This window comes from Suricata suricatta, chromosome 1 (assembly GCF_006229205.1).
Source record: "Suricata suricatta isolate VVHF042 chromosome 1, meerkat_22Aug2017_6uvM2_HiC, whole genome shotgun sequence".
NCBI lineage: Eukaryota > Metazoa > Chordata > Mammalia > Carnivora > Herpestidae > Suricata > Suricata suricatta.
The window spans coordinates 184,024,726-184,033,355 of NC_043700.1; the positions used below are offsets into that span (position 1 = coordinate 184,024,726).

Consider the following 8,630-nt stretch of genomic DNA (forward strand, 5'->3'; position numbering starts at 1 on the left):
AATGGAGTACTACATGGCAATGAGAAAGAATGAAATATGGCCATTTGTAGCAAAGTGGATGGACCTCAAGTGTGTTATGCTAAGTGAAATAAGTCAGGCAGAGAAGGACATATACCATATGTTTTCACTCATAAGTCTAACAGGAGAAACCTAACAGAGGACCATAGGGGGAAGGGGGAAAGAGAGTTGGGGAGAGAGGGGGACACAAGTCATGAGAGACTACTGAATATTGAAAATAAACTGAGGGCTAAAGGGGGGGGCGGGAGGTGGTGGTAATGGAGGAGGGCACTTGTGGGGAAGAGCACTGGGTGTTATATGGAAACCAATTTGGCAAAAAACTATATAAAAAAGATAAAAACAAAAAAGTACCATTTCCAGTGATACATCAGGACTTACACCTACACATTTCACCATTCAGCTAGGAGCTCCTACTATGTGCCAAACACAGGGCAAGTGAACCATAGATATATATCCTGCCACATATGCATGTGTGTGTATGCATGTGTGTGTATGCATGTGTGTGTGCACGCTCTTAATGTGTAGGCAATACAGGGTGGCATAGACTGTGATGGAAATTAACAGAGGTGTTATGGCAGAGGGCAGAGAGAGGGGTAGCTAGCTGATGCCATTTAGGGGATCAGGAAGGTTGTCTGGAGAAGATAATCCAATAGACAAATTCCTATTTATGGTGATACTGGACCAATCAGTAAGTTCTGGTCAAGATGTTGGAGATTCCTAGAGATTAGTTTTGCCATGCATTAACCCTTCCATTGCTGCTTCTAGGGGCCTTGGGGGATGAGACAGGAAAGGAGGGGGTGAGCAACAGTCATTTGGGGTATTGACTATTTACCAGCTCCATAGAGGCTTTTTGTATTTTATCATTCAGAATTGCCACTTGTCTATTATTTTGCCTGTTCATGAAGTTTAGGAAAAAGTTACCAGGTTTACAAAAATCCTAAATTCCTCACCAAGATCTGAATCCAACTTTGTTTTTCCTTCTCTTGCTTTTTAAAAATCGTGTTTTAAGGTTTTCTTTTCCATAATATATATGTATGCATATATAAATGTATATATATTTCTTTATAGTTTCTTGTTAAACAGAATCTCTGAAACAGTTTTAAGCATCTCAGTCACTGTGTCATTTGCATAGTGGATGTGTTGGTTGTCTTCTTTCCCTACACCACAGAATCCTGCCTGATACACGGTAAATATTTCATCTTGTCTTTTTGCCCTCATTGTCCATTATTTCAAAACTCTGTGTATTTTCTTCTTATCTTCTATGTTTATCGTCAGTAATGCAGGAAGTGTCTGATGCCTTCTACCAATCTCCATGAAGATCTGGGCAGGAAGGAGACTGTTCATTTTGGAAGGTAAACGATGTAGACAGTGACATGTTGGAGTTGGGAGAAACTGAGTATAAGCACTAAGCCTTTTCTACTTGACCACTTGACTGGGAGCTACTTAATTTCTCTGGACTTTATAAAAGCTAAAGTTAGAAATCGTGAGACTTAAATGAGCCAACCCAGTTGGTTCAGGTCCTTCATGATGCAGACGCCAGGACAAGACTAAACATGCAAAGATTTTATTGGGAAAAACTCCCATGTGAAAGGACATAGGGAGGGAGTTTGGGAAGGCTGGGAGAGCCTCAGACATAAAGGGGAGGGGAGAGGAGGCTGGATGGAGGCATCCCAGACTGTTGTTTGGTCTAAGGGAGGGTTGACCAAGTTGCAGGGAAGTCATGTACCTAAGTTGGTCTGGAAAGGAGTCTCAGAACCCATTCCCCAGAAAGGGGTCAGGCAGGGTGTCGCTGCAATGCCCTATCATAGTGGAGAGGTGGCCTGTGAGTGGGGTGCCTTCAGTGTCAATGAGGGGGACCTCAGATACAGCAGCATTAGCTTCAGGAGGTATGTGAATATGTCTTGATGGCACCATAGTGCCTTCCACAGTTCTCGGCACAGAAGTGACTCTCCACCAGTTGGATGTGAGGTGAAACACCATCCCCCAAACTTTGGAGGCAGGATCCCTCTACACCCAACAGAAGCAATAAAGCCTTCACATTGGCTAAGTGTGAGAAGGTGTTGAGTGCAGTGGCATGTGAAAGACACTTGGGAAACATTTGAAGGGGATCAAGTATGAAAGAAAGAGCATATCTGCCCTCCAATCCTAGTCATATGACATTCCTTTTGGCAAGTGTTCAAAAATATTTTTATCTACTAAGAGAACTGATAAGGCATCAATGCCAGACATAGTGAGGGCTGAGCATGTGACGTCTGTTGGCCTTGGCTTTCTTCTTTCTGCACCCTCCCCACTTTATGTCCAGTCACTCTCATTTGCTTAGGCAATGAATTTATCAAAGCACCTGTCCTGAGGCCCAGACTTAGGGTCAGTGCACCATATGTCTAATATTGGGAGGAGTATTTATTTATCCTTTCAGAGAATGTGCTTGCAAGGGTCAAGTTTACTTATGATGTAGAGATGTTGGGGTTTTAGAAACCAAGGGTAGTAATTGAGCAGGGAAGAGACACCAGGCATACAGTTGCCCCCTTTCATAGGCTTCTTTAATTTGGTGATCTTGCAGCCTCTTTCTACTTTCCATCCATTTATTTATACAACAAAGTTTTGAGAGCTCTGTGCTAGGCACAGAGTTGAGTGTCGAGATGGGGAAGTTATTCTAACAGAGTGTCTTAGTTTGGGTTGTTCCAAAAACCAACCACAGCACAAGGATTTTGGCACAGTTTACTTGGGAGGTGAGCCCCAATGTAAGCAATGAAGATATGTGGGGAAGTGAGTTGGGGAAGGGAAGGAAATCAATGAAGTGTATTTCATCTGAGCAGGGGTCAGCAAATGTCTATAAAGGATCAGATACTGTTTTAGGCTTTGTGGGCCATACAATCTCTGTTGCACCTCTTCAGCTCTGCTCCTGCAGCCTGAAGGTAGTCATAGATGACATATAGATAAAAGAGCATACATGTGTTACAATAAAACTTTATTTATAAAAGTAGGTATTAGTTGAATTGGGGCTATAAGCGATGGCTTGAGGACCCTTGATCTAGAAGGTCCCTCCTGTGGGCAGCTGAAGCTGTCACACTGGAGAGTCAATGGAAATGCATGTCTTTTCATCTGTCCTACTGAGGAGCAGAAGGACTGTCCTGTGTATCTGACAAGTCCCTTTCCTCAGTGTTTAGTGGTTTGGTTTCCTTTGATCAACACTCAGCCCATCTAACCTGTCCCAGGAGTGTTGGGTATGCTCTGTGGCCAGAGAACACTCTCAAAGAGGCATAGGACCCTTCAGTGTGCTGAACTGTCTGCAAGTGGCTTTGAGGGTGGGTCAAGGGGACCTGGGTGAGGCACTAGCAGCATCTATTATGAAGAGCTTCCTATCTAGTGGTGGGATAAAGGATAAACCCCTTAAAAAGTGAAATCACACTTCATGTGGTTCAGAGGCCTGGGCTAACTATTATGGAAATACCACAAGGCATTGAGAGGCATTACCAGGCAACTATTATATTGGATATCTGGGATGCCATCAATACAATATTAGCTACCATTTATTAAACACTTATTATAGAGCAAGTACTGTGCTAAGCACTTCAGATGTATTAACTCAATTAATCCTTACAACAACTCTGAGGTAGGTGCTATTTTATCCTCATTTTTCAGATAGTTAACCTGAGGCTTAGGAACTTACACAATTTGTTCAAGGTTGCACAGCTCTAAGAAGGAGGATGTCTTGTGAAGCCCAGCATTTTGTCTCCAGAACTCACTTTCAAAGATGAATTCAGGAATGCTGTTGAGTCAGTGACCATATTGGAGGTTCTCTAGGGCTGCTCATAACAACGTACCACACACCAGGTGCCTTAGGACAATAAAATTTCTTTTTATTTTTCATTCTAATTCTATTAGTTCTGAAAGTTAGACATTCAAATCAAGGTGTCCACAGGCCCATGCTCCCTCCAAGGAAGACTCCTTCTTTGCTTCACCCTGGCTTCTGGTGGTGGCCATTGGTCTTTGGTATTCTTTGGTTTCTAGATGAATCACTCCAATCTCCGCCTCCACCTTTACAAGATGTTCTCCCTGAGTGCCTCTGCTTCTCTTCTCTTCTTACAAAGATGCCAGTTATATTGGATTAAGAATACACCTTAATCCAGTATGACCTTATCTTAACTTGATTACCTCTGCAAAGACTCAATTTTCAAATAAGGTCATGTCTGCATCTATTTGAGGACTTGAACATCTCTCTTTTGGGGACACAACATACCTAATCACACTGGGTCAGGCACCATGCCAGAAGCAAGGGTGCAGAGATGAAGGAGGCATGGCCTTGCTCTGGAGCCAATCACAGTTTAGGGTTTAGTGTGATCATTCAGAAGGATGAGCAGATGGAGAGAATATAAATACAATCAGTTCTAGAGGTGCTGGATGGCTCAGTTGGTTGAGGATCTGACTTTGACTCTGGTCATGATCTCACAGTTCATGAGTTTGAGCTCCAGATCATAGCACAGAACATGGAGCCTGCTTCAGATTCTGTGTCTTCTTCTCTCTCTGCCCCTCCCCTGCTCATGTCCTGTCTGTCTGTCTGTCTCTCTCTCTCTCTCTCTCAAAAATAAATAAACATTAAGAAATTCAAATGCAGGCAGTTCTAGAGTACTTTCATTTGCAAATGCATCTTCTTATAGAGGGTGCTTTGGTTGCTCTAATTTTCATTCTTAACTTTATTTTTCCCCCATCATATATTGATTCCTGAGGTTGATTACACATTGTGAGTAGCAGCTACAATTCAAATGGTGGCAACTGTCACTTTGAGGCAAGGATGACTCTTCTGGGCCTCAGTTTCTTCATCTGTGAAAGAGTCAGTAGGATATTGGCTTTTAACTCGAGCAACACACTAGTCACGTTGGGAGATTTCAAAAACTACTGCTGATGGCTGGGACCACGCTCAGCGATTCTGATTCAGTTTTCTGAGTTGGGACCCAAACGTCAGTATTTTTTTAAACCTTCCTAAATCATTCTAATATGCAGCCAAGCCACAGACTATTGGTGCTCAAGGTCATTGGGGCTCACCTGCTCTGCCAATCTTGGGTTCTAATCAGTTATACATTTTCCTTCCCAGGTTGAAGATGCATTCATGGCTTCTGCCAGAGTGAGTTTAGACAGGACTCCTGAGGGCTTGTCTTCCCTGCCTGTGAGCCCAGAGCTGCTCTTTCCAGCAGAATATAGACCCCGAAAGGACTCCAAAGAAGATGTGTACAATAAACACTCTGTTTGGAAGAACTGTCAGCAGGTTCCTAGAACAGATCCAGAGATAGCAGCATTGTGAATTAGGTGTTAATTGCTTCCTGGAAAGCCAGCCTTTTGATGGGAGAAGGCTCAGGGACAGTACAGATTACTCAGGCCAGCACACTTCCTCTTTTTCTGGGCTTTGGAATCCAGGTGGTAGAAAACCTTGGGGAAAAAAATCTCGTTGTTGGCCAGAAGTTGGAGTGCTAATTATAGACAGAAGGCCAGAAAAGGCCTGGAAAGTTTGAAAGTTTTTTTTTTTTTGAAGTCTTTTTTCCTTTGTCATATTTGTAAGCCAGGCTATTTCTAAATAAGTCAAGAATGCTTAAAATCCCCCCCCGCCCACCTTCCTTTCTCTGTGACCTTGGAGAAGTTACTCAGCCTCTCTGGGTTTTAGTTTCTTTATCTATGTGGGTATAACAGGCTTGTACCTTGTTTGATGGTTGTGCAATACACGTAAACTTACATACATGTGATGACTCATGTCAAGCATGTAGGGTGGGTCTGGCACATAGAAACCGATAATCAGTGTTTGCTGCTATTGAGTTATTCTTGTAATTATCATCAGCTCATGAATCTTGTAGGGAATGAGAACATAAGCTAAAGACATTGACACCAAATACGTGTTGGGTTAAACAATTACATATGTAATTTATTTAATTTAGTATTTATTATAAATGTATGAATTAGGTATTATTATTTCTACTTTACAGCTGAGAAAACTGAGGCCCAAGGAGGTTAAAGGTCAGACAGAGGGGTGTGGGTAGAGGCTGACTTCAAGAAGTCAGCTTGGCTGTAATCACGTGTCTCCCTCCACAGCACATACACCTGAGTGAAATTGGGTTAAAAGGACACAGGGGGAACTTGTAATGGAAGAAAGATTCCAAACATGAACAGCCTGGGTGTCTGTGCTTGTGTGTTCACATGTGCTCACAGTGACCCCTAATCAGATTCTGGTGACAAACATGTGGGGGGCGGGGATTTTAGGGTAAACGACATGGGCATTGGAGAGTGGGAAGGGGCAACATGGGATGATAAGGGGTGTGATCACAGCCTGAGATCTCTTCTTCCAGAGGCGTTTGATGAGACGTGAGAGACACTGTATCCAGCAGAAAGTCTATCCCTTCTTTGTGGCAGGTGGGCACCTTCCCCAAATCACATTCAAAACCAACAAGCGTTTCTGGGAAGCAGAACCAAAACTGGCTCGACAGGGCTGAGGAGAGACTCTCAGGAACTCAGTGATTCCTTATTAAGGGAAATCCTCCTTTCTGTATACAATGCCTCAGGAAGCCCTTCCCACACCTTTTCCCCTCTAATAAATTAATCTCCACGGTCCCTATCCTCAGACACAGCCTCCTCAACAGAGAACCTGGAGGTACTTGGTGTGGTCTGCAGAATAAGAGCTCCTGGAGAGGTCCACTCCAGAACCTGGACGTATCTTAGCTGACACGACAAGTGCCATTGAGGGTGTAGGTAGAAGCAAGCCTGCTAATCCTTGGGCTTTGCGTGAGAGAGAGTAGGCTGGATTAGCCACAGGTGCCCAAGATAGTCACAAGGGTCCTTAAAAGTGGAGGCCTCTGTCAGAAGCACTCAACCTGATTTGCTGGCTTTGAAGATGGAGGAGCCCTGCAGGGAGGCAGAGGAAGCTGCCAGTGAGGAGCCAGATTCTCCCCTGAGCCTCCAGACAGAACTGCAGCCCTGCTGACTCCTTGATGTCAGCCAGTGAGACAGGTTCTGGGCCTCTAGCCTGCCGAACCTAATGTAATAAATGCGTGCTGCTGAAAGCCCCTAAATTTGTGGTAGTTTGTTACGGTAACCGTAGGAAACCCAAATGCTTGGTAGCGCATGAGTGGCGGGGCTCCAAGCACTGGGCCTGTGGAGCCTGGAGAGGTGGCCCTGTTCCAAGGCCCTATCCAAGCACAGGAAAACATAGTCCAAACTGGGAAAGTGGTAACAAATATTTTCTAAAACAAGAGAGTGAAAATTCTACTGAGATGGATTTTTTTGGGAAAGGGGAAGAGCATGGGTTTTGAACCCAAGCTGTGTGGTTTGTTTTTTTTTTTAATTTTTTTTAATGTTTTATTTAATTTTGATACAGAGAGAGACAGAGCATGAGAGGGGGAGGGGCAGAGAGAGAAGGAGACACAGAACCGGAAGCAGGCTCCAGGCTCTGAGCTGGCTGTCAGCACAGAGCCCGACGCGGGGCTCGAACCCACGAACATGGGATCTGACCTGAGCCAAAGCCGGAGGCTTAACTGACTGAGCCACCCAGGCACCCCCCAAGCTGTGTGGTTTTGAAACCTGACTCCATTATTTCAGCTCTGTGATCTGGGCTGGTGAGTGAATTAATTCTTCTGAGTCTCAGGTTCCTCTTCTATCAAAATGCCATATCTAGGCTGTCTGACTAAGATACCCGTAATCCTCCTGGTTATCTTGGAGTTCATATGTTAGCTGACGACTGAGATGTTCTGAGGACATGGGTCTAATCGAAGGGAAGTGTCCAGTGCTGGGAACACAGTAAATGGTGGCTGAGATGTTCTGAGGACATGGGTCTAATCGAAGGGAAGTGTCCAGTGCTGGGAACACAGTAAATGGTGGCTGAAATCTTCTGCTAAGGCACATGTCCTCAGGCTGACTACAGTTTCGTTTCTCCAAACCAAACCACTGAATGCTCCTTAGAAAGAAACACAGTCAGTGTGAATGCGGTGCCCTATAGGAAAAGCTTTGATTTTGAGGGAGTGGAAATTTGATAGGAAGGGGCCATGATGAACCAAGAATCAGGATCCAGCTTAAGGGCTGAGATATTCTTTGTAGGAATGTACTTTTTAAATAAGTCTCTATCCCTTATGAATTTCAAGTTTACTTCTCAATTGACCAACAAAATCTCCATTAAAAAAATTTTTTTTACTTTATACCAGTAATAATCTTGACATCAGAATGGGTGCTTACAATGTTAGGCATATTCGCCTTTGCTTTAAAGTTAATATTCCTGAACTCCTTATCTACTCACTGCTGTCCCCAGATCTGCTTATTTGGTGCTACTAATTTCAGTAAGGGCCACCACTGTTGTCCAGTCACCACAGCCAGAAACCTGGGAGTCACCAGGTCCTAGTGAGGACACCTCCTTAGCGATCTTGCAACTTGGCCTCCCTTCTCCATCCCCATGTCCTCTTCATTTTTTGCCTAGAAGGTGAAATGGTGTCACAATTTCTCTCTCTGTCCCAGATCTTATCTTTGCTCTGATCTCGTTTCAACCCAGTTACCATTGTGACTTTTCTAAATTAATAGTTTGATCGTATTATTTTCTCCCTTAAAATCTTTCAATGGCTCTCTACACCTCAGGAGCACTATGG

The 8,630-nt window shown here is 43.9% G+C and overlaps 1 long non-coding RNA gene across 2 annotated transcripts in view; it reads left to right on the forward strand.

Annotated features, from left to right (window-relative positions):
• LOC115299244 overlaps window positions 1-5,522 on the forward strand; it is a 10,031-nt gene extending 4,509 nt beyond the window's left edge. For both annotated transcript variants that reach the window (XR_003912069.1, XR_003912064.1), the window contains exons 3-4: window positions 1,294-1,370; window positions 5,111-5,522. This is a non-coding gene — a long non-coding RNA (uncharacterized LOC115299244). The remainder of the gene's footprint in view (window positions 1-1,293; window positions 1,371-5,110) is intronic.
• Window positions 5,523-8,630: the final 3,108 nt, after the last annotated feature.